This window comes from Armigeres subalbatus, chromosome 1 (assembly GCF_024139115.2).
Source record: "Armigeres subalbatus isolate Guangzhou_Male chromosome 1, GZ_Asu_2, whole genome shotgun sequence".
Classification (NCBI taxonomy): domain Eukaryota; kingdom Metazoa; phylum Arthropoda; class Insecta; order Diptera; family Culicidae; genus Armigeres; species Armigeres subalbatus.
Window position 1 is genome coordinate 189,792,355 of NC_085139.1, and position 25,962 is coordinate 189,818,316.

The 25,962-nt window shown below is 38.7% G+C and overlaps 1 protein-coding gene and 1 pseudogene across 1 annotated transcript in view; both read left to right on the plus strand.

Moving 5' to 3' along the window:
- The window catches only part of LOC134209274 (protein doublesex-like), a 152,584-nt gene that overhangs the window by 87,452 nt on the left and 39,170 nt on the right, over positions 1–25,962 (plus strand). The window lies entirely within an intron of this gene.
- LOC134206844 (uncharacterized) lies at positions 12,462–13,958 on the plus strand (annotated as a pseudogene).

Below are 25,962 nucleotides of genomic sequence, written 5' to 3' on the forward strand. Positions count from 1 at the left end.
TAGGATCCCTAGCTCAACAATTCCAACTTACATCGTGTTCTTATGTCGTTATTATTTCAGTAAAAACTTCGCTTGATATCTAAGCACGTTCGATGAGTTTTAATGTAAGTTTATTGTTGTTGTTGTAAAATGTTTTGCTTCAAGCTTATAGAATAATTATAATAAATCGTCTGTCAGTTTGCAGGAAAATTTTAAACCGAATTGTATCTCACATGAAATGAAACTTAAAATAGCTCAGCGTAGTTGATTTTGGAATAAAAAACCTGAGTAAGGTAAAGGAATTGTAGATAAATTTGAGCGCCCTACCTAATTCCATAAAACAAAAAATACGATCACTTTGAAAGTTAACAAAATGAATCATGTATCCAATACAAATACAAATACCTTCAGAGACTCGAACTGTTGTAAAAAATTAAACAATTTCAAGAAAACCTCGCTCTTTATGCACACCGAGGGTGGGATTACGTGATTGATCCACGACCAAGCGAGTCCCAGAGAGTTTATCAAATGAGAAAGTGTTGTCTTTAGCACGTTTCTGAATAGAAACAAGGATATCATTTTTTTGTCCCGCGCTGGCACAAAATATATCTGGTCACTTTATATTGGCACCCTATTGTACATAGCATCCCATGAGCATTTCGCGAGATGTCATGATAAAGAACTAATTCGGGAGGCTATACGCGGGGCACTTGTTCTGATGATGCATTTGAACTTGTTTTACACAGCTGTGCGAAAAAAAAATATGGTCCCCAACACAAAACGAGCGTTTTATCATCACTTCTCGGTAGGGGCTGCCTATCCCATTCTGTTTTTTCGCACTTGTATACAAATTTGATAAACTGTAATAAACTGTAATAATTCGAAACAGTTTTTGCCTCTCTTTTTCCGTTGTTTGTTATCTAATGCAAACCCTGATTATAGCACATAAATAAATAAAATTGATGAATAAATAATTGCAAAGCGTTTATGTAAACTTGGTAGAATGCCACTCAATCAGGTTCATGAAAATGTTCAAATAATGGAATGAACACTATTTATTTATTTATTACCAGACTAAGGCCGGAGTGGCCTGTGCAGTACATAAAAGTCTTCTCCATTCAGCTCGGTCCATGGCTGCACGTCGCCAACCACGCAGTCTGCGGAGGGTCCGCAAATCGTCCTCCACCTGATCGATCCACCTTGCCGGCTGTGCACCTCGCCTTCGAGAACCATTTTCACCGGATTACTGTCCGAAAATCTGGCTACGTGCCCGGCCCTCCGCCGTCTTCCGATTTTCACGGTGTGAACGATGGATGGTTATCCCAACAGCTAATGCAACTCGTGGTTCATTCGCCTCCTCCACGTACCGTCGGCCATCTGCACCCCACCATAGATGGTACACAGCACTTTCCTTTCGAAAACTCCAAGTGCGCGGTGGTCCTCCACGAGCATCGTCTAGGTCTCGTGTCCGTAGAGGACTACCGGTCTAATAAGGGTTTTGTAGATAGATAGTTTGGTACGGCGGTGAACTCTATTCGATCGAAGTGTTTTGCGGAGTCCAAGTGCGGTCGTGTTTTGGGATTGTCTCAGGTCTTTTCCAATAGTGTTAGTGACACAATTAGGCTGGGAATTTTTGGCGTTTGACCGAAAAAATAAATTACTCCATTTTCCCGTTGGTGAAACTTGGTCGGTGCGGTCAAGACCAGCATCTGGGTTCATAGTTCGAAAACCCGAGTGATTCGGCCGCAGTCACCGGACATACGGCGGATTTAGACGATTCGGTGGGTGTGTGACGTCGATTCGCCAGTTCGGAAAGTGCCAGGTTCGGAGACATCAAAAACTGGTGTGATCTGTTCATGGGCGCCGAAGGTATTTCTACCAGCCGTCGTCAGCCGGCGAGAATCTCATCCCACTACATTTCGATCGTCTGGTTGTGAAGCACACAGCTAAAGTGTAAGACACTGTTGCGTGCCCGTGTGGTAGACGTTTTCCATCGTTTCGGTGGGGACGCACGGTATTCGATGCTGGTGCAGTATAAACAAAAATCTCGTTAACGTTGAATGCCGGGTACGGTAGTGCGTATATATGAGGTAGCAAGTTCTTCTAGTCGTCTACCAGCATGGAAGTTTTTTAGTTAGGGTAAGACGGTATAATGCGCCCCACCTGGCCAAAACGTCCCCCTTTGATTTCTAGAAAACTATAACTAATTAAGGGTAAAATATCAGTTGGTACCTTTAAATATTTGTAAAGCCATCATACTGTGTGAATGTGGAAGTATTTATGTATTACATAATGAAAATAATAGCAAAATACAAAAAGTTACAGGTTTGATGTAACTTTCAATGTTTGTTTGCTCAACATTCTGGAGCGGCGCTAGCATACTGTCCGCAAAACTTGCACTGGAACACTCAGTTGGGCAACAAAATAACTTTTCTCAGTTAATATGATATAAAATTGCTTCAATCTTAAAAAAATTAACGTTTTTCGAAGACATGTTTCACTGGTCAAAACGCCCCAGTGTAGACAAGACGATATGCCCTTGCCAACTGAACACAAGCGCAACGAGCCTCCAGCAGTTGCTTCCAAATGATATGGAGACTATTGAAATGTATTTCAAATCTTCTTAAATGGACTTGGTTTTTTAATGTCAAACACATAAGGATTTGTAACCTTTTTATTATGGGATAGATATAATACTAATGAAGGGCTGTGAAACATCTTTGGTTAAGGTGGGGCATATTGCCCAGGCACTTGTTGAAATCCATTTTTTCACGACTTTTCAAAAAAGTTTTATTACGTGTTCTCTGTAATATTTTTATATGACTACTCACATTTGCGACTTTTTGGACTACCAAATAACACAAAGTTTGCATAAATTGCGTTGACAAGTATGATGTCCTTCATAGTTATTGCCTTGGGAGGGCGTATTATACCGTCTTACCCTACATCCCGTTTCTCGTCACGCTCTCGCGGTAGACATCTTAACGTTATACTGGAATCAAGGATCTCTCCCCTTTTGATTTCTGATAGCATTTTAGGTAGGGATTTCAAAATAGTATCACTAGTGTCTAATCTACAAATAACACCGCAATAATGGTAAAGTTTTATGTATGAAAAAATCCTTCAGAAACGAAAAGCAATCAGTACAAATATTATTACACCAACGCAAGGCAAATATCATATATATAATAACCCTGTTTGTCTGTCCGGTGACTAGCCAACCAGACGCAGCAGGCGGGGAAATTCTCACAAAAAATAAAATATTTGACATTTCAATTCTTTTTTACTGTCAGAAGCAGAAAACAAAACCAGTGACAACCTTAGACAACCAGACATAGCATTTGATGAAAAAAATCACAGACAACAGACGTTGCAAATTTTGATTTTTTTCAATGCAGAATCCTAATTCACTCCTAAAAATTGAAAAAAAGCACTTGCCACGGGCGCTATTGCGTCCACGAATAAACTAGTTATTAATAGCAGCTCTTCTGCAACGTTAAGCAAATACATGAACCAATAATATTATGATAGGAGTTCGACTGATCAGGGTAATAATGCTACGTTTCGGCTATGCAGTCTCGGTAATCAAACGATAATTTTGATTTAATCCCAACGTTTCAACCCCTTTTCGGGTCTTCTTTAGAGGAAAGTCAGTATTATCGTTTTTCGTTTGGTTTTGGTTGTTTTTATGTTTAACCAAAACCAATCGAAAAATTATAACACTGACTTTCACCTAAAGAAGACCCGAAAAGTGGTCGAAACGTTGAGATTAAATCAAAATTATCATTTGATTACCGAGACTGCATAGCCAAAACGTAGCATAATGAATCAATAATGAATAGTCATATTGAAAACACCATCGTATCTTAGTTTATTAAGAGAAGTTATAATGGTGTTTTTATTATACTTCTTCTCCAATGGCTCAGCATTCCCAATGGAACTTGGTCTGCTTTTCAAACTAGTATTCTATTAGCATTTCCTCAGTTATTAATTGAAACCTTTCCTATGCCAGCCATTGCATGAATATGTTTCTTGTGTGGCAAGTACAATGGATACACTATGCCCAGGGTGTCGAGAATGTTTCCAACCCGAAAACATTCTAGACCGGACCGAGAATCGAACTCGCCATTTCCGGATTGGCAATCTTATGCCTTTGCTCGCAAGGCTACTGGAGACTGGAGATTATTATTATGTGTAATCAATATGAGACTCAATCAGTACGACTTTCTCTTTGAGCACATTTCATACCGCCAACGGGGGTGTCATTGGGCCAAAATGTGGTATGCTCCAAGTAAATGTTACAAAGCTCTAGTAGTTAACATTGGAATCAAGTTTTAATTAGTTTGGTACAAGCTTGAATAATAAATTTACCGCTGTGTGGGGAAAAATAATGAATTATGGAAATTCTTCAAAGTTATATGTTTTTCAAAATTGGCCCATTCTCACCCCTCAGAGGGGGTGACATTGAGCCAAATGAAATAGTTCAGCGGTGGCGATGGAACGATTCAATCGTTCATTCATAATTGCCTACATTACGGCTCTTACCAACTATATATGGCAAATCAACTGAAGGCTTGGCCCAATCTCACCCCTTTTTTGCGTGCATTGCTCGGTGCTAGAGATGTCGTAAAATCCCGATTAATCGATTAGTTACTAATCGATTACTCTTGATTCTTGTCGATTATTGAATCGATTAATCATTGTATAGTAATTGATTCAAAATTAATCGATTATCACAACGATGCATCGATTAATCGAAATAATCAATTAATTTTCGACACCCTTATGATGTCGTAAAATTCTGATTAATCGATTAGTAACTAATCGATTACTCACGATTCCTCTCGATTATTGAATCGATTAATCCTTGGGTAATAATCGATTCAAAATTAATCGATTAATTTGCGACATCTCTAGCTCGGTGCTACGAAAAACCAGAATCGTTATATAAATATTAATAAAATTCTATAAAACAACAACAGATTATCGTAACATGATAACCAGGTATCCATTGATCTAAAAACTAGTTATGTAATAGATAAGTGGGACATTACTGACACTATTTTAATACGAGTCCATTGGCTCAATAGTTTTACATTCAAATTCCAAGCATTATCGTACGAGCACAATTAGTTCTTGGAATTTGTTTTGTGATTTCCTAGACGTGAATTTTAATATAATTTCTAACCGTTTGAAGTTTTCATCAAAATTCGTAACAGTTTCTGAGATATTAGGAGTTGAAACATTTTTCGTTTTTGGCCCAATCTTACCCCCTAGGCCCAATGTCACCCCGATCAACGGTATTTAAATGATACATTTTAAATTACAATGTTCTGTATAAAAGTTTATATTAAATAATACAAGGAGAATCTTTTTAAATGTTGTTATATTTTTCATTTCGATGTGATAAAAATTTATTAAATTCAAATCAAGTATACCCATTGCCGTAAATAAGGGGGAGGTGGGGGGCTTAGCCCTCTCTATAAAAAATAGCCCCCTAGAGTTTGAAAAGTTAGTTAGCAGTGATTTTAATTTTGAACATATTGCATAATGAATTACTGGAAAGTTTGAAGACAAAAGAGTTATCTCCCATATTCACCCTATCATAATGAAAAGAGTGGAAGACAAATGAGCTTATTTCTCATTTCTGAGAAAGATTCCCACACGGTGTAAAAAAATAGATTATTATCGATGACTTTTTGTACGGTATATTGGAGAAGAAAACAATAAAAATCACTTTGTTTTTCAAAAAATCGCCGATGAAATATTTTGAAACATCCCGAACCTCATTTCTAATGACCTTGCCTAACTTTCTGTGAAAAAAATCAGAGGTACATGAAACTTCGATAATAATCCATTTTTTTACACCGTGTCCCATCAGCATCTGAGAAGAATTCTCATCTGAATCCGAGAAGAATTTTATTGGAATATCTAAAAGACAGGAACACCGTCTTCGACCAGAGGTCGTACAGACTGAACACTTAACACCTAGCATTAGACAACGGACACATAACATCCAGTGGACCAGTGAAGAATTTTTCGATCACGAAAAGTTTCCTCTTTACCGGGGCGGGAATCGAACCCATACTCCGTAGCTCATGCGTCTAGACATCTGACGTCGCTAACTGCACGGCCACGAAGCCCACAAAGAATTCTTTTTAGAATCGTCGAAGAATTTCAACCGGAATCCAGAAAGCTTCACATTGCATTTCTTTCAGTATCGTTGAGGGATACCTTTGGGAATCTGTGGGGGATACCCTTTGTAATCCATGGAGGATTTGCTTCAGAATCTCTCATTGATTTGCTTCGGAATTCATCCGGAATCGACAATTTGTTTCGTAATCCTTCGACGATTTGCTTCGGAATTCGTTGAAGATTCATTCGGATTCTCTCGACGTTTTGCCAAGGAATCCCTCAATGAATTGCTTCGGAATCCTTCTAACGATTTGCTTCGGAATCATTCGACGATTTGCTTCGGAATCATCGATGGTTTGATTCGGAATTCTTCTAAGATTTAGTTCGGAGTCCCTCGACGATTTGCTTCGGAATCTCTCGACGAATTGGAGCGGAATCATTCGACGATTTGCTACGAAATCCTTCGATAATTTGCTTCGGAATCTCTCGATTTGCTTTAACATCTCTTCGGAATCCCTGGAATCCCTGGAGAATTAATTCAGAGTGCCTCGACGATTTGCTTCTACATCCCTTGAACATTCCCTACGAGGATTTCTGCCTAGGAGGGTTTCCGACAGAATCTCTGAAACATTCCAGTCGGAATTCCTGGTATATTTCCTTCAAAAATCCTGGAGGATTCCATTTGGAATATCTAGAAGATTCTTATTGGAATCCATGAAACATTCTCGTCGGATTTTATTTATTGAACGACTACTCAGTCTTGCAATTATTACAACGAGTTTTTTATTTACCCGACGTTTCGACACGGGGATTGTGTCTTTTTCAAGAGAAAAATATTTTTGTTGTTTGTCATCGTATGTTTAGTCTAACTTGCACCGTCTGTTTTTCTAATTGTCCGTACATGACTTTGAAAGCACTGTTATCAATTTTCATTTTTTCCTTGCACAGCTACATCCAACCGGCGCTTGTTAGATTTTCCAACAATTCTGTATAAAAATCTACCAAAACCTGTATAAGAACTGGGCATATGCGAAATTGCTAGATTCTAATACAAATATTGTATAAGAATCTAACAATTTTGTAAGCTTTTCTTACATTTTTTGTATAAGAATCTAACAATTTCGCATATGCCCAATTCTTATACAGGTTTTGGTAGATTCTTATACAAAATTGTTAGAAAATCAAACAACCGCCGGTTGGGTGTAGGAAAAAAATGAAAAGCTGAGCTAGGAAAAAAAATGAAAATTGATAGCAGTGCTTCCGAAGTCATGTACGGACAATTAGACAAACAGACGGTGCAAGTAAGACTAAACATACGATGACAAACAACAAAAATGTTTTCCCACTGAAAAAGACACAATCGAAACGTCAGGTAAATAAAAAAAAACTCGTTGTAATAATTGCAAGACTGAGTAGCCGTTCAATAAATAAAATTAAAACGTACAGTCGATCCATAATCAGTATTCTCGTCGGATTCTTTGGAACATTTACGTCCGAATCCCTGGAACAAACCCTGGAATATTCCCGTTGGAATTTCTGAAACATTCCCGTCGGATTCCCGTCGACATCCCGGAGGATTCGGCATCCCTGAAACTCTCCCTTCGGACTCCCTGAAATATTCCCGTCGGAATCTCTGGTGGATTACCTTCAGAATCCCTGGAGGTTCCTTTCGGTATGCTTGGAGGATTCCTGTCAAAATGTCTGCGGATTCCCGTCGAAATCCATGGAACATTCCCGACGGAATCGCTAAAGGATTCTCATAGGAATCCTTGGAGGATTCCCGTCGAAATCCCCGGAGAAGTGTTGCATTATTATTATGTTTTTTCATTAGAGATAGATAGAATATTTATGAAATATGCAAAAACATCCACTGCCTACCAGTGGGAACCTGAAGACGCAGCGATCCGTTACCTCCCAGTCAACACAAATTCGTATATGATGCCGTGTGATTGATCCGCAATTGCCTTTGGTGCTTGGAGCGTATTTATCAAATTACTCCTAAGATAACGTAACGAGTTGGTAAATTGAGAATTTTTGAAAAGATGCTCAAAATAGAGAAAATAGATGAAGGGGCTATAGATTGGGGCTGATTGAAGCAGGAATGTACGTTAGGTTTCGCTGAATTTTTTTTAGTTTTTGTAAAATCAATTGATTGTTGCCCTTTTAACAATATGATTGATCATGTAGCCTTTACGTAGGTACCTTGCTACGTACCTTTAGTGTACAAGAAGAGAAAAAAGTATCGAAAATCATATTTTTGGAAAGAATATATTATTAAAACTTACGCCTTCACAGTCCACTACCGATAAACCTGTCCGGATATGCCCCTCTACTGAAGTTCAAAGGAAGGCAGCCCCAGTGTACAAAAGTTCACGGATGCTTCTACTCCTCTGCAATACAATCTTATGTTGGAATGTCAGAGGAATCTTGTCTCAATTTTGACGTAACGTAGCTCTTTTTCTTGCAGTCAGATCACCAACTTGAGTGTGCGGGTAAAAGTACAAAACTTAGGTACTGCTATTCGATGGCATTGTGGGGAAGCTGATTCTGGTATTCGCTGCAATGGTTTTGTGTTCAGGTGTTTCAACCATTTTCGATTGTGGGAGCGAAGATAATTGAATTCTCTGTGGGAAGTAGATAAGCTGATGAACAAACAGCGGAATGGATTTAACCTTTGGGCGCTATTTTCAACTACTGTGTTTGAATAGCTTTGCTTTCTATTGCATAGAAGCTGTGTGGTGTGACGACAAACAGGGCTCATGCCAATCCGTGCACAAGGGGGGTAATTTCAAGAGCTTAGCCATGTAGTTTCCTAACAATCATGTGGAAAGGCCTCCTTCAGACATATGCAAGCGTGGAAAAGAGAAAGAATGATTGCACGATATGTATAAGAAACCAATTTGAAAAGGTTGCACAATATGCATGCATATGCAAAATATTGTCAGTGGGCGGACTTTGTATACTGATTTTTATAAATATAAACTTGATAAAAAAAATTGAAACCGTTTACCCATTTACCCGTAATAAAATTAAAAATTTGCCCGATCAGTAATTTTGTTCCGAAGTTCTGATTTCAATTTTCAGGTTATCAAATGTTGTAAAGCAAATAAGACATCATCAGCACTAGGTGAATTGCTTCATTTTTTACGACGACAATATTTTGAATGGTAAAGAACAATGTCATGCCGAGCAGCATTGTGAATGCTATACAGTGGGTACTGGCTATATCATTAATTATCCCGAAGAAACTAACGGAGTAGCTTAAACGACATATTGCTCCTCAAACATTGGATATTGGAAAATCATAATAGCTTAAGGACAGGTTCTATTCCACAGGTGTTGCCAGAGCTTATGTTTAAGCACCAGCCAGCATCCATTCATCTCTCGTTTGATGAACCATCCTACATGCCTTGCCATACTTTATGGGAATAAACTTTCATTGTTTGCAAATGGAATGGAAAAGTGGAAGAAGGTAATCAAAGCCAACGATAAATCCAATGAGCAACGTAGACGAATGTGTTCGGCCACAACTTTCCATGGCAATCCTCTGCCTAGTGGTGGAATGCGGTAGTCGAGGAAACTTAAGCTGTGTCAAGCTTGATTAGATTGTGGTAACCTGCTGGTATTACCCGACGTGATGGAACGACCATGTGCTGCCACAATTATGAATTGCTTGGGCAATTATACACCATTGGTAAGTGTGCATAACAAAGCTCGTAAAATAAAGCCCAACCGTTAAAATAACTACAATTTAAGTACTGTTGACGTGTCTTGATAAAGACGGGTGGTTTGATTATTTAAAGAGCGTATATAATTGACATGTTGCTACTTGGTTCTGATTATTTCATGGAACAGGTGTCAAATTTTAAAATCGGCTCAAGGACATAACTTATAGTTTTAACTTATATAAATAACTCAGCTCTCATTAATAGCTCACTGTGTTTCCCCCATACTCCAAGCATTCTTGAGTTAAATTCAGTGGAGGTGTCAAGCTGACAGATTTTTGATGCCACCAATCGATCGAATACTGACGGTGTCTCAACTATAATACAGTCTAAATTCATCACTTCATAGATGTTATGTAATGTAGGCCAACAGCAAACATACTTTGTTGGTATTGCCCCGGGTTATGAAAATAGTAGGGGAGTGTATCCGGTTGTGAGCCTAGTTGCGTATTTCGCTTAATACTTTTTTTTTTCAAGTCAATATCATGCAGCAATATGATCACCAATGGTAAGCTACTGATCTCCGAAGTAACTATACTGTTTCTCAAAAAACGAAAAAAAATGCAACAACATAATTATATGAAGTGTTGATTTTTGACCATTTTTTTTTGTACCTTATTGCGGGTAATTTTTTAACCCTTTCAGGTCCAAATGTTTCTAACCTGTATTACTCAGTGAATTTGATATATTCTATTTGCTTTCGTGATTAAAATGACAAAATAAGTTGCAAAATATCTTTTTGGGTTTGCTAGATCATTTAAACCGTCCTTGAGCCCAGAACTTGCGATCTACAGTTACCATGCCACCTTTTTTCACCACTGCAAGCTTGGATATGTATTCAATCATTTCCATAACATATTGCAGAAGATCCACGGCCATGGTTAGATGATTTTGGGATATCCTGGGTTATCCAAAAAATCCTTGAGTTCAGAGCATGCGATCCACAGCCAACCTTTTGGTATTGGTTGCAGTATGTGAACATGTATTTACTATGTTTTGGGCTCACATGAATTAAGAAATATAGCCAGGAGTTACAATTTTTAAGTCCTAACAGTGAATTTTCTTGAAAACTTCAGCCGATTTTGTATTTCTCAAATTTATCTTTTGATTTCAACACTAGGGGTCATTCAACAATGACGTCTAAAGTTTAAGGGGCAGGGGGTCTAACATTTTGTGACAGTGTGTACATTAGGTATACCAAAAATAGTGACAGAGGGGAAAGGGGGGTTGAAAAACTTTGAAAAGTAGTAGACGTCATACTTGAATCACCCCTTAGCTTACAACATTTTCAGGAGTACTGGAGTTTTTTGGAACAGTTTAATTTATAATTGATGCTGATTTAAATTTTATTGTCTCCAGACTATGATTAATCATTCTCTTCCTCTTCTATGCTACTAGCTAACTATAACACGCGATCGTTGCACGAATATTAATTTTTGGTTAGTTATATTTATCTGAAATCAATTTATTTACGCTCCGGAAATTACCTGCCTTTTCCTATTTTTTTATTCATTTATTTTATTTATTTATGGATCCTGTACACCTCCGGTGGTGCAAAGGGCCGACTTGAAAGATCTCCATCCTGAGCGATGCCCGGCTATCGCTTTAACCTGTTGCCAGGTTAGATTTCGGTCGACTTCTTTTATTTCTTTATTGAGGCTTCTCCGCCATGAGCCTCTGGGTCTGCCTCTGCTGCGATGTCCCGCTGGGTTCCAGTCTAAGTCCTACGTCACCTTTGCGTACAACCCGATTGGGCTGCACCTTTGAGTTTTTCACTTTCACTTCCCACATTTCACTTCTCACTGTTCACTTCTTCAATTTACTTCTCACTTCTCACTTTCCACCATTTACTTTTCACTATTTACTTTTCTTTTCTCTCTTTTCATTTCTCACTTCTCACTTCATACTTCTCACTTCGAATTTGTCTCTTCTCACTTCTTGCTTTTCGCTTCTCACCTCTTACTTCTCACTTATTATTTCTCACTTCTTACTTTTCACTTCTCATTTTTACTTCTTACTTCTCACTTCACAGTTCTCACTTCTCAAATTTCTTATTTCTAACTTCTCACTTTTCACATCTCAATTCTTACATCCTGACAACATCGTGTTAGGGAGGTGAAAATGCTTTAGGAAATTCATCATCGAGTAAGAGAAAATATCGAGTTAGGGAGAGTTCACTGTACAACTTAAGCAAAATAAAATTTTTTTTCCAAATGTTTTTTATTGTATTTCATAATCTACTACAGCATTACGACAGAAACAAAAATATGTATATGCATTTGTACTAGTCTACGTCGGTTGACGAAATAAATAAATCAATAAATTTCTTATTTCTCACTTTAACTTTTTACTTCTCACTCCTCTCCTCTCATTTTTCACTTCTTATTTCTCACTTGTCACTTCCTCCTCGACGACTTCTCACATTTCATTTCTCACTTCTCACTCCTTCTTCTCTTTTCTAACATCTTATTTCTCACTTTTCACTTCCTTCACGCTCCTTTCTCACATTTCACTTCTCATTTCTCACTTCTCACTTTTCAATTCTCACTTTTCGCTTCTTAATTCACACTTCTCAGTTTGGTTTTAGCTCTCGAAAGAGTAACATCGTTTCAGAGTTTGCTCTTCCAGCTAATACCCTTTTTTTCATAGCGCGAAAACTCTATTCGTACCTAATTAGTAGTCAAAAAACAAAACTAATCCTTCATTCCGAGGGACAGTGGGAGATGGCAGAAGATCCAGGAGGAGGAGAATCAACCTGGGCCTTTGGGTCCAGGTTTTGTGGCCTGGCACTAGATCAAAATGAGTTAGAACAGACACCGAAACGAAGCAGAGGAAGTAATCGAGACAACAATGGAAAAAAACGGACTGCAGCACGTGTAACGCCAATTGAAAACCAGTTCACAAAGCTGATGAAGGTAGACAACCACAACGGACCACGCTTTTTGATCCTGGAGCGCACGGACGAGAACAAAACAATGAAGACTGTTTCTCCATTTTTCATCAAAAAGGCGATGGGAACCATCACATCGAACGTGTCCATAAGCAGGACGAGGGAAGGCGGACTTCTGCTGAAGATAGTCAACAAACAGCAAGCAGAAAAGCTGATAAAACAAAGGCTATTCGGAGAATCAATCAACATTAATGTTAGAGAGCACCCAACATTTAACAGCTCGCAAGGAAATATTTTCTGCGCAGATCTTTAACTGCATACCGACGATGAGATTTTGGAAGAACTACAGTACGAACATGTGACTGAAGTGAGGCTAGTAAAACGTCGAAACACGGTGAACTCGAAGATTCTGGAGTGTTCATCCTTACATTCAACTTGACATCCATCACGAGCTCCATTGACGTAGGATTCTATTCATGTAAGGTCAAGCAGTACATACCAAATCCTCTTCGTTGCATAAACTGTTTGAAGTTCGGCCATAAAAAAGCAGTTTGTAAAGGAAGCCAGCTGTGCCAACCTCTACCATAACAGCAACCCGTGCCAACAAGGCCTTAGATGTGTCGTATGCCGTGGGGATCCAAACACTATCCAAAAGCTGCCCAGTGTACAATGATGAATTTGAGATTCAACGCGTAAGAGTGACCGAGAAGGTAACGTATCGAGAAGCCAGACAAAAGCGGAGATTGCAAGCTTCGGATCCCAATCCTCCAAGGTTGAGACAGCCGTTCTCCAGCCTATTCAAATCGCCTAACAATGCAGTAGACCTACAAAAGAACAATACTGAACTCGAACAACCATACATCAACGAGGCTAGCGATGTCAACCCATCTAGCCATAATCCATCGGTTACGCGTACGGCAGGTAGCCGTGCATCCAACAACGAAGATATTACGACTCCCAACCACTCATACGGGAGGAGGACAATTCCGAACGACCAGACTAACCATCAAATGAACACAGAACTCAAATCATCGAATGAACACCGTACATTAGTATTAGAAAATAACACTAACACGAATACTAACCAACAAAATGAACCAGAAACGTTTCCTGGTAACTTTAACATTCACATGACTGACACGGAATTCGAACCTAACAATTTAAACATATTATCACAGTTTATCTCTCAGTCCTTACACATCGACGAAGAACGATTCAACAACACATAATTTTAAAACGAATCAATGGCACAAACCTCTTGTCAAACTTAAAACTGTTAGATACTGTTATGGATAATTGAATATTACAGTGAAATTTGAATGGATTTTACAATAAATTTAACAAACTCAAGATATTAATCAGCGATTTTAATCCGTTTGCAATATGCATACAAGAGAGCCATTTTGACCATTCCCGAGTACCTACGCTTAAGAATTTCTCGATATTTTACAAACTTCCAACCAATTCCACATGCGAGCATCCGGTGGCGTCGCCATCTGCGTCAAAGAAGGTTTCCATGCAAAAGAACTAGAGCTTGATACCGATCTACAAGCCGTAGCAGTTCAAATGTGCTACCCACTAGAATTTACACTTGTTTCTTTGTACCTTCCACCAAATCAACAGATCCAGAGATCCCAATTAGATGACTTTATTGTACAATTACCAACTCCTTTCTTGATAACCACTGATTGCAACGCACAAAACATCGAATGGGGTAGCAAACAGGACAACGCGCGAGGGAAATTAATTGAATCTTGTATCAACGACTGGAACTTGAACATCTTCAATGACGGTTCTCCCACTCATTTCAGTATGGCGCATAATAGTTTCTCAGCCATAGACATCTCTTTTGGTTCCGCATGCCTCTCCAGTCATTTCAACTGGAGTGTTCATTCTGATTTATGCTCAAGTGATCATTTCCCAATCATCCTTATCCCGCTCACAAGAAACATCAATGCAACCAGACGCCCTCGTTGGGTAACAACAGCTGCTGATTGGAGAACTTTGCAGCAAAACGTCACTAAAGGTTTACATGATAAAAACCCACTAACACCCTTAGAACAACTTGACCACTTCTCTTCAACCGTATTAAACTCGGCAAAGAAAACTATCCCTCGAATCTCGAGCGAAGTTAAAAAATGTAAACCTCCCTGGTGGTGTAGCGAAGTTTCTAAATGTATTAAAGAAAGAAACAAAGCATTTAAAACACTTAATCGTAGATTCGACTCAGAATCAGAAAAACGATTCAAAATCGCGAGAGCTGTAGTACGTAATATACGACGATGTCAAAATGAATCTTGGCAAAAATATGTTTCTTCTATCGATAATTCAACGCCACTCAAGGATGTGTGGTCGAAAGTGCAAAAAATATCTGGGAAAACAAACTTTCAAAGTATAACCTGCATAGAAAGTGGATCTGGTTTAACGAAATTGCTGAAGAGTTGGGAAACAGTACTATTCTGCGTCTAGTACTGCATCTTATTCGCTCGAGTTCACACATGTTAGAAATTCAAAAAACAGAGACAATTTTGTTTGAAGAAACTGTCCAAAGTGACCTAAATATAGATTTTTCTATGCAGGAGTTACAAATTGCTTTGAAAAGCTGAAAAGGTTCTTCAACTGGTCCTGATAATATTCACTATGATATGCTCAAAAACATCCCAATTGATGGTCACTTCTACTTACTAAGAACTTTCAATAATATTTGGAACCAGAGAGTGTTCCCTGCACTATGAAGGGATTCTATAATTGTACCTATTAAAAAACCAGATAAAAATCCATTGAAACCATCAAGCTATAGACCGATATCTTTAACATGTTGTGAATGTAAGGTTTTTGAAAAAATGATAAACCGTCGTCTTTCGTGGTATCTTGAATCCAACAACCTGATAGATATTTACCAATCTGGCTTCCGGAAATATCGGAGCACACTCGATAATTTATCCCTTCTTAAAAACGACATTCAAAAAGCATTCTTAAATAAAAAACATTTAGTTTGTATATTTTTCGACTTAGAAAAGGCTTACGATACTTGTTGGAACTTTCGTATTATCAAAACGCTGTTAACCTACGGTATTCGTGGTAATATGCTACACTTCATTCAAAATTTTCTACTAGGTAGAACCTTTCTCGTAGTAGTCGGTAATAGTTACTCATCAACATTCGCTCAAGAAAACGGAGTACCACAGGGCTCCGTTTTAAGCGTAACATTATTTTTAGTGGCTATGAATTCCTTGAAAGAATTCATACCAACAGGGGCAAAAAAATCAAGTTTGCGGATGATTTCGCAGCGTACATATCTGGTTCATCTTTATTAGAAATTCAAAGAACTTTACAAACTACTTTACAATGTTTGGAAAACTGGTGTGATAAAACAGGGTTCAGATTCTCCGTCAATAAAACCAAGATCATCCATTTTTGTCGTAAAACCAGCTGTACTAGTGACGTTACATTAACTTTACACGGGAAAAGCATAGAAGTTGTAGACAATCACAAATTTCTAGGAATGATCTTTGATAAGAAATTGAACTGGAACTGTCACTTGAAACAGACTAAAGCAAAACCAATGGCAGCTGTTAGAATAATTCGAACTTTGTCTAACACAACTTGGGGATCAAATAGAAAAACTCTTCTCGCTTTACATAACACTTTGGTGTTGTCGCGATTAGAATACGGTAGCATCATATATAGCTCGGCATCAGCAACACGGTTCAAACAGTTGGACCCTGTACATCACCTAGGTGTTAGACTAGCAATTGGAGCTTATCGCACAAGTCCTACAGTAAGCATTTTATGTGACGCAGGTATGATGCCCCTGTCGTATAGAAGAACCGCGCAAACCTTAGTCTACGGCACTAAAGCACTAGCCTTGTCATCCCACCCATTGAACGAAAAGCCCTCAGTTCCAAGTCTTTCTTCTCGATCGAAAACATTTCACTCATTAGTGTATCGCTTCCAGAATCTTTGTACAACATTCGAGATTGATGCTACTAACCTTCACTGTCGCGGATTCCTCCCTATACCTCCATGGACCATCGGAGAACTCAAAATAGATTCGCTGACGACTACGATCCCAAAAATGAATATGTCCCCTCTAATGTTTCAAAACGAATTTTTTCATTATTTCATTTATACTGATGGATCCAAATATGTAAACAGTGTCGGCTGTGCCGTATTTAGCGAACAATATCAAAAGCAGCTTCGCCTACCGGATAACTCAACCATATTTTCGGCAGAATTAATTGCTATTATCAGCGCGATTGAATATGCCTTAGAAAATGATACATATTTCAAATACCGTATTATATCTGACTCAATTAGCTCACTTCAAGCATTACAGAATCCATTTTCCGAGAACGCGTTAATCCAGGATATACTATTACTTTTAATGAGAATTAAACAAAAAAATAAGGTGGTTAATTTTTTATGGGTTCCAAGTCACGTAGGGATCTTTGGAAATGAAATGGCTGATCAATTGGCAAAAGAGGCCACAACATGCCAAGAATACCTAGAAACAATTACTCATCATGACCTCATAGTATTTATTAAACATATTGTGAAACACAAATGGCAGGACCATTGGGAAGCTTTAGAGGGTAATAAGCTACGTTCAATTAAAAGCACTACATCTCAATGGAATACCTCGCTTTGCTCGCGGAGACAAGACTCAGTCATCTTGGCTCGGCTAAGAATTGGTCACAAGAGATTAACCCACGAGTATGTTTTCAAGCGTGAGGATCCTCCGGAGTGTTCAAATTGTCAATCTTCATTAACTGTTGAACATATATTGAATTCCTGTCCACAATATGCAAATGCCCGTAGTAAATATAACATAACCAGCCAAAACTTGTTTGACGATTTTGCAAAAAATGAAAATTTGTTCAAGTTCCTAAAAGATACAAAATTATATAATGAAATTTGACTTTACTGTTCACATATAGAGATAAGTTATTTATATGTTTAGTCTTAAGAATTCTTGTAATTAATGATTGTAATAATGTTGAATCGCAGATGCAAATAGCCATGATAGATGCGTAGCTCTATCTTACTTACTAATTAATTAACTTATTAATTAATTAATTCACACTTCTCGCTACTTACTTCTTATTTTCCACTTCTTACTTCACACTTCTCACATACATACGCCCAGACAGACAGGCATGTGCTCAGTTCGTTGAGCTGAGTCGATTGTTATATAACACGATGGGTCTCTGTGCGTTCTATAAAAAGGTTCGTTTTGCAGAGTGAAATGATAGCCCTGCGGTGCATTTTTTTCATACGACAAAGGCAAAAAAATACCATATTGGATGGAGTTCGTAGGTTGCACTTACGAACGAATTTCAACATCCTCAACGTCAAATTCTCCTTTGACGCTCTCCACATAGCATTGCAAATTGCTACGAGGAAGTTTGTATGCCTTGACGGCGGAATTGATGGACAGCTCGTCGCTTAAACATCGTTTGATGGCATTAAAATTGTCTCCCGTAATTCGAAAGGAAAAGTGAACATTTTTCTTTTGTTCGGCAGATTTACACAACACAAACATTTCGTTGGAATTTAGTATCACATAGTAAAGTTTACCTTATTTACTGAATCACAAAGTAGAACACTCACCTCTTTGCAATGTTTTGCTTCGGTTAATCGCGCATGAGAAATGGTAAAAATTAGAAACACAAACAAATTTTTACCATATGCGCCTCGGTATTGTCTCTGATTATGTGCGCTTTTTTGTAATCTTTATGTTTGTGATATTTTATAATTAGCTGTCAAGCGTCAAAAGTGGTGCATGGAGGCCCACAGCCGGCAACACTCCTCTAAGTTTGTATTATTTTCGCATGAGGGTTGGGGCTCTGCCGTGATTGTCCTTAAACGAGCTTGATATTGCACTTCAGGTTAAAATTATGTAGTCATGCTCTGCTACGTAATTCATGATTACGATTAGTGATTAAGAAAAAGTTTCAGTACAAATAAATTGAGCGGAAATTATGAAAACACGCTAATCAATCGGGAATGCAGCTTTATTTGATTTTTTTTAACAATGATGCCAAGTTCGACTGGCTTCAAACACACGTTTGAAATGTGTTGTCGTTATTTGTTAGTTATAGTAAAATATAATCCTTGATGGTAAGCATGCTGAGGACCACTGGTTTATACAATATAAACACTGTAAGGAATAACACAGTTCATTGTTTTTATTTCCACTAGAAAAGGAGTTAAAGCGGAAGTTACACAAACTTATGCGAAATGATTGAGATTTCCTATTTTAACATAAGGCAATACTAACGTTCATATGCGTACAGTAGTACAGTAGTTCTGCAATGAAGTATCATAATTCCAATTCATAAAAAGCAGGACCTAATTACGTTCATGTAATTTATTATAAAAAGTGTGTTCAAGTTAGGCATTCGTTTCTGCCGATAGGAACATGGGCAACATGCGCTACAAAAGCACATACGACTTTCCTGCCTTAACTTATCTGAACGAATCAGATCAAGGCCCCGTTTAGCGTATTAGCTATAACTTTCCCAACTGATGTGTGTCCAAGACAAAATTTTCTGGGTACTGTGGCAAGAAAAATGGCTTCTTAAATACAATGGCACACAAAACTCCATTTTCTCATCTGAAGTGGAAAAATTTATTATACATATTTTTCATTCCATGTGCCTCTGCTTCTGGTTGGCTGCTATGTTGAATCTAAAACTCTGTTCGTGATGTATGAACAAACCTGATGTCTAGTACACTGCCGCCACCACCACCATCGGCTACTTGTAGATGGCTATACTGTCGTCGTTGCTTGGTCTTACTTGAAATAATCGGACGAGGAAACATTCTTCTGCGAATGGCAATGACTCACATATGACGGCTAGTACTGGAAGTTCCACTATATGCACTGCAAGAGAATGTCAGTCTGTTCCCCCTGGTGGTGTGTGGCGACCGGCGATGGTGGTAAGCTCCAACCGAAGCGGTCGTAAAAGAACGCAAATTTATCACTTTCATGCTTTTCCTCATACAAAGGTTTATTCCAGCAGGAGCCAGTAAGCCTTTGTCGTTCAAATTTGTCGTTCAGTCAGTGGTTTTCAGATAAATGGTGTTTCTCTTGTGGCACGCCTGCTGAATGCTACATTTGACCCACATTTCACATTTCGGCTGCAGATTACACACATATTTTACATTCGGATAACCATCGCATGGGCGCAATGCTAGAACATGACTCCGTAAATAGACCAGGAAGTTTCTTGGTTGATTTACGACGCTTGGTTGGGGGGCGGTAAAAGTGTATTCCGATATCGTTCGGTCCAAAAATTGCAAACAGATGTGCCTATTGATGTGGTATGGTTTAAAGTTTCAAAGTTCGTTAGTAGAGTGGATTGTAAATTGAGAAGTGGATGTGAATGATTTATGGAACATGAACCGAAAGCAGAGCTCTGCAAGTTATGACGATTAATTTTAATTTACCAAATCCTTTCAGTAGGCAACTTTTGTAACCAATTGAGTAGTCAGGAATTGAATACGCTGGGGTTCCCGGTTCCCTAGAAAAAGTTTTGGAGTGATACTGGTATGGAGCCGTCCAGGAACCACATGGTCAGATAAGCCACGCGGAAAAATGGGATTGCTGAGCCACGTGATTTCTATTATTATTATTATGTTAATAGGTTATTTAACAGAAGTTCTTGAAAAATTATATTTCTAAGATGTGTGCAAATTACACATAATTTGATTCTTCTCTTCAATGGCTCTACATTCCAACTGGAACTTGACCTGCTTTTCAACTTAGTATTCTATTGGCATATCCTCAGTTATTAATTGAAAGCTTTTCTATGCCCGCCATTGCATGAGAATGTATCTTGTGTGGCAAGTACAATGGAAAGTTTCCAACCCGAAAACATCCTAGACCGGACCAAGAATCAAACTCGTCGTCTCTGTATTGGCAATCATACGCCTTTGCTTGCAAGGCTACTGGAGACTCTAATTTAATTACTAAACGCAAAAATAATCTCGAGATTTTTGGAATGTATTGGTATCAGGTGTATCTCCGGAAAGTGTCATGATATTTCCGGAAAAATACTTTTAAATTTCTTTTTAATTTCCCCAGAATGTTCTTCTTCTAAATTCTTCTCAAGCAATTCTCCTATATTTCCCCGGAAATTCATTATAATTTCAATTAATTTTATTGACCAAAATATTCCTATTCCAAATATTCTCATGAAAGTCTCCTAAATTTCCACGGACAATTTTTGTATCCCCCCGAAATCGTTTCGAATTTCTTCTGAACGTAAATCCTTCAAATTTTTAAGGGAAATTCTTTTAGTTTTCATTTAATTCAAAAAATTATAGAAACCCATCTGATTTTCTCCAAGAAACCGTTATGAATCTCTTTGAGAAATTCTTCGTAAATTAAAATAACAAATTTTTGGGACTTTTCAAAGGAAATATCAAAAGAAATTTCCAACTTTTCAACAAAGGAAATTCTTTGGTTTGAAACGAAAATTCTTCTGAATTCCTTAATATTTTCAACATTCTTTTGGGAATTCTTCTGAATGTCCAAAAAGCCTTTTATAGAGGAAATTCTTGCAATTTTCCGTAAGAAATTCTTCCGAATATTTTATGGAAATTCTTATGAGTTTCTTGAAGGAGCCCATTCAAAAAACTCTGATTGATTTGAAGCTTCAATTCAACTTCAATCAGTGATTTTTTTGATGGAAGATGAAATCATTCAAGCCTTCGAACTTGTTCAAGCTGCTGTGGAACTACTCTGCCGTGAGTTCTCCACTCTATATGAAGCCGACGAGACGCCAACTTGTTCGATGCTCTTAAAGAATAAATCCAAGAGAGACTATCAGAGCTACGTTAACACCAGAATCCTTTGCAAAAAAAAATTGGTAAAGAATTCTCCTACTACGAATTAGAAGGGATTAAGGGCAAGTACTTGACACTTTTTCCAATGTTATGGAAATGCTGGATATCATCTTCCAAACTTAGACGTACATGTTCATGATGGTAATTACAGGCGTATAAGTATAGATTACATAGCTCCGTTATTTGATACGACATGTATGAAGAATATTTTATAGGAGTGGATTTGAAAGCGGATGGCATTATTTGTGATTATATAAATCTCACGACCTTCCTTCTACCAAAATCCCGTATGAAGAAGAAGAGAAGAGTATCAGTGCGGAAGCAGATATCTAACCACTGGCAACTTTTATAAAACATTCTTCATACCTGCCGCATCAGATAACGAAACTATCTCCAAGCCTAAGTTTGGAAGATGATATTAGCTTTTCCATAACATTGAAAAAAGCGTTTAACTTCACGCAGAAGTAATACACTTATCTGGTTAATTATAGTATACTTAACACTGTTTTTCGCCGCTCCTCCAAATTAGCCATTGATTATTGAACTTCGCCATTCGTCCAACTTCGATTAAACCAGAGAGGGCATTCTCAGCAGCTGGCAATATGGCCAACAATATCCAATGTGGATTGCGAGATGAATCGCTCTGTATCTACTTAAGAAGATTCACTTTGCCCAGCTCAACAAGCAATGGTTTTTATGTTTAAAGTTTGTCAATAAATATTGGTTTGCACCCAAAAGTCCAAATCCAAGGTTTTTTTTAATTAAATTTTATCAAATACCGTTATTTTACCCGTATTGCCGCACAGATAGAAAAAGTTGTTGAAATTTACACGAAAGTAATGTACATAAAGGGAATTCCAAAAAGAGCGTAAATTTAAACGATATTTTCACCTGAATGTATGCAATTTGTATTGCATTATGTCACTTTTTATACGAATAAGTGACATAATGCTATGTAAATTGCATACATTTAGGGCGAACTTGTTGAAAAAGATCCATGTACGCCCAGAATAGTGTAATTTTCCACGTCTTTATTATTTACGCGTCGATTACTTTTCATTATTTTTTTCTGTGCGGTACCGTGGACTTCCGGTAATATGACCGTTTTCAATCTCAACAATTTTTAATTTAAACCCTGTTTATTTGAACATCGTTCAATTTTATTTTAGACTTTATTAATGTGTTTTTATATTAAACATCGTTCAAATTACAAATGGTTCAAACGTCATATAGCACGTGGAATCGAAAAAATAAAAATGGAGCATCGTGAAACGGAAGCAGAATCAAAACCAAAAATGGCCAAAACCAACCACTTTAGTCGAAACTCGAAAGAGACACAAAGTTGAAAAGGACAAAAGATCGAAAAGAACTTCCTTTTTTTTTTTTAATCTTTCGTTTATTTGGAAGGCTCATTTGCCGTGAAGCGTTACGGAGCCGAAATCAAGTTTAACAATACATTTCTTGATTCTTATACATAGTGTTAGTTTTGGGAACCGAAAGACTCGCGGTTTAGTCGAGGTTAGGGAATACAATAATACAGTAGGAAAGGAAAGGATTTAAGGGTGCTTAAGTAATTACGATGCTGATGTTCACAAAGTTGACATTCCTCGCATTTTTACATCTGTAACGGGACAAACAAACTTTTTTTGGGAGACAACGACAAGAGGAGGACATACGGAAGGGATTAACGACAGACATGGAAATGTACAACAAGAGGAAGACAATCGATATGGGGTACGACAGACAAGGGAATGGGCAGACAATGATTACAGTTTTACATCGGCAACTTTCAAAAATTGGTGGACCAGGGACATGTACTCTAGATCAAGGCCCGACAACACTTCCCTAATAGGCTTTGGTTGTTTTCCTCGGACCCGGAGATGTTCAGTTAGCGCAGATCTGGGGCCACGATGCTCCTCGCACGCCCACACGACATGATCGATGTCCTGATAATCCTCGCCGAGATTTCCTTCAGAGAGACCCACTCTGAAAAGATGTGCATTTAAAGTATAGTGATTTGACATTAGACGACACATAGTTCGAATGAAGTCACGCCCCATATTCAATTCGACACCTGCGAGCGAATTGAATACAGTCATCTACCCAACTCCCCGTTTGACCATTTCTGTTGCTAGCTGTTCAAGGTTTCCTGACGAACTAATGTGAAAAAATCATCGAAGGTGATTTTCCGATCGTAAATATCATCTTCCATAGCGCCCACCTTAGCCAAAGAGTCCGCTTTCTCATTTCCCGGGATCGAGCAATGAGAAGGGACCCAAACCATGGTGATTGTGTAAGACCGTTGTGATAAGGCACTCAAAGCTTTCCGTATCCCATTCAGAAGATACGCTGAGTGCTTAACCGGTTTCATTGACCGAACAGCCTCCAAGGAACTTAGACTGTCGGTGAAGATAGAAAAGTGGTCAGGAGATAGGGATGCGATTTGCTCGAGTGAATATTGTATAGCTGCTAGCTCAGCAGTATACATGGAGCAAGGCTCTTTGAGCTTAAAGTAGGCGCTATGGAAAACGTTGAAAACACCGAAACCAGTGAAGTCACCATTTTCGACCCGTCTGTGAAAAAGCTTCTCTCCTCTCTGGCGTGTCCGTATTTGCTTGCAAATAATGGAGGTATGACCTCCGCACACAGAAAGTCTGGTATTCCATGAACCTCCTGCTTCATGGACAGATCAAAAGTAACAGAGGAACTGTAAGAGTCTAAGAAGTTAGCACGATTGGTATCTACCGAAGAAGGGCTTACCTCCAGCGTTATGTACCAGTGGTAAATACTCATGAATCGAGATTGAGGGCTTTGTTCGAGCAGCTTCTCGAAGTTATCAATGACCAATGGATTGAGAACCTCACAGCGGATGAGGAACCGGAGCGATAATTCCGCGAAACGATCTGTTAGTGGCAGTACTCCGCAAGTACTTCCAAGCTCATCGTATGTGTCGAATTCAAACAACCTAACGCGATACGGAGACAGCGGTACTGAATCCTTTAACGCTTCAGCATGGGTGTTTTAGCCGCGGACTGGAAGCAGGAACTACCGTATTCGAGGACCGACAAAATGGTTGTTCTATACAACGTCATAAGATCTGCTGGATGCGCTCCCCACCATGTTCCGATTATTGATCGCATGAAGTTGCGCCGTTTCTGGCCATTTTGTGTCAGATACACAATGTGCTTCCAGAAGGTACATTTCGAGTCGAACCAGACCCCGAGGTATTTAGAAGACATGCTATGAGTGATTGTCTTACCCATCAGTTGGAGCGGGAACTTTGCCGGCTTATGTTTTTTTGAAAAGACAACCATCTCAGTTTTCTCCGGAGAGAATTCGATACCCAGCTTCGTAGCCCAAGTAGACAAATTGTCCAAAGTATCTTGCAATGGTCCTTGCAGATCAACCGATGTTGGCCCCGAAACGGATACAACACAATCATCTGCAAGCTGTCTCAACGAGCAATTTGGCATGAGACATTCATCAATGTCTCTGACGTAAAAATTGTAAAGAAGGGGCTCAAACATGAGCCCTGGGGGAGACCCATGTAGCTAATTCGTGAAGTTGCCGAGTCACCATGAGAAAAGCTCATACGCTTCTCTGACAACAAATTGTACAAATAGTTGTTCAAAATTGGTGAAAGTCCACACTCGTGGAGTTTGTCAGATAAGACATCGACGCAAACTGAATCAAAAGCCCCTTAATGTCCAAAAACACTGAGCCCATTTGCTCTTTCTTAACGAAAGTAAGCTGAATTTCTGAAGAAAGCAATGCAAGACAGTCGTTCGTTCCCTTGCCCCTGCGGAAACCAAATTGTGTATCTGACAACAAACTATTCGATTCAACCCATTTGTCTAGCCTGGAGAGAATCATCTTCTCCAACAGCTTCCGAAGACATGACAGCATCGCGATGGGGCGATACGAGTTACAATCCGACGCGGGTTTTCCGGGCTTCTGGATGGCTATCACCCTCACTTCCCTCCAATCATCCGGAACAATGTTGCACTCCAGTAACTGATTGAACAAGTTCAATAAGCGCCTCTTCGCGACGTCTGGGAGGTTTTTGAGCAAATTGAACCTGATTCTATCCATCCCTGGAGCGGAATTGTTACATGAAAGGAGAGCAAGTGAGAATTCAATCATCGAAAAGGACGATCCATATCATCCCTGTCTGCAAAAGCATCACGTAGCTCTTGCCTCACCGGTACCGAATCCGGACAAACTTTCTTTGCGAAGTCAAGTATCCACCGCGACGAGCTTTCACGATCTTCGTTTACGGACGACGCGTTGCGCATTCTTCTCCCGACGGTCCACAGAGTTTTCATTGAAGTCTCGCGCGATAAACCTTCAACAAAAGTGCGCCAATATCCGCGCTTC